General features: G+C 41.6%; 1 pseudogene; it reads left to right on the top strand.

The window, feature by feature from the left end:
- Nucleotides 1-325: 325 nt before the first annotated feature.
- LOC127108899 (uncharacterized) lies at nucleotides 326-425 on the top strand (annotated as a pseudogene).
- The last annotated feature ends 984 nt before the right edge of the window (nucleotides 426-1,409 follow it).

Here is a 1,409-nt window from a genome sequence, read left to right as displayed (position 1 = left end):
ACAGACCTCGCAATTCTGAGTTATAGCAACCACGGCGGCTGGAGGTGATACGTTTAAACTTTCAATTTTCTGGACCAAAGCATCCACTTTTGCATTAACGTGATCAAGGTTACTTATCTCGTACATGCCAGTTTTCGGTTGAGGTTTTTCCACCGTTGTTCGTTCGGTTCCCCACTGATAGTGATTTTGGGCCATGCTCTCGATAAGCTGGTAAGCATCAGCATAAGGTTTGTTCATTAGTGCACCACCTGCAGCGGCGTCTATTGTTAACCTTGTGTTGTATAAGAGACCATTATAAAATGTGTGAATTACTAACCAGTCTTCCAAACCATGGTGTGGGCAAAGTCTCATCATGTCCTTGTATCTTTCCCATGCTTCGAAAAGAGACTCGTTGTCTTTCTGTTTAAATCCGTTTATCTGGGCTCTTAACATAGCTGTTTTGCTTGGCGGAAAATATCGGGCAAGAAAAACTTTCTTCAACTCGTTCCATGTGGTGACTGAGTTGGAAGGAAGTGATTGAAGCCATCTTCTAGCGCTATCTCTTAATGAGAAAGGAAAAAGACGAAGTCGAATTGCCTCTGAAGTGACACCATTAGCTTTAACAGTATCAGCGTATTGGACAAATACGGATAAATGAAGGTTTGGATCTTCGGTAAGATTTCCAGAGAATTGGTTCTGTTGCACAGCCTGCAACAGCGAAGGTTTGAGTTCGAAGTTGTTTGCTTCGATTGCGGACGGAGCAATACTTGAATGCGGTTCATCTTGTGATGGAGCGGCGTAATCTCTAAGAGCACGAGCTGGTTCTGCCATCTTGGGTATCGAAGGAAAAATGTTTTTGAAATCAGGAAGGTCTACAGGAGGGAGATTGTTCGCAGCACGATATTCCCGAATTCGTCGTAAGACTCGGAGATATAGTTCGATATCGTTGATTCGTAAATAGAGCGGTTCGCCTTGTGAGCGAGTGCGTGGCATACAAATCAACGAAAGAAAGAAAATAGAAGGAAAAGAAACCTTAGTCTCTACAGCGTAACGGAAGAGTTACGATATCGATTGAATAAAAATCCCCGGCAACGGCGCCAAAAACTTGATCGCTCGACTGTGTGCGTCGAGAATGGGATACAAACTGCAAGTGCACAGTTCTATCGCGTAGTTTTAAAAGATATCGATCCCACAGGGACTTATGAATCGATATACCGTTATCTAAGGTTACTACGTAAATCTAAGGTGAAAATGTTTGATTGTTTGGGGAAAAACTAAGAGCTAAACTAAGATCTAGATTAAATATTAATAAAACGGATATCGGTGTGTAGTTCGTCAAAACTAGGGAATCAAGTCTTTGTCGGTTTCTTGGTTTTAAAATGAATCGTTTCAGTTAACTTTATTGGTTAAAGGTTTTATCTCAAACTCTC

The sequence above is a fragment of the Lathyrus oleraceus genome, chromosome 7 (assembly GCF_024323335.1).
Source record: "Lathyrus oleraceus cultivar Zhongwan6 chromosome 7, CAAS_Psat_ZW6_1.0, whole genome shotgun sequence".
In the NCBI taxonomy this organism is placed as follows: Eukaryota; Viridiplantae; Streptophyta; class Magnoliopsida; order Fabales; family Fabaceae; genus Lathyrus; species Lathyrus oleraceus.
The sequence above is the reverse complement of the archived record's forward strand: the minus strand, read 5'-3'. Positions and strand labels throughout refer to the sequence as shown.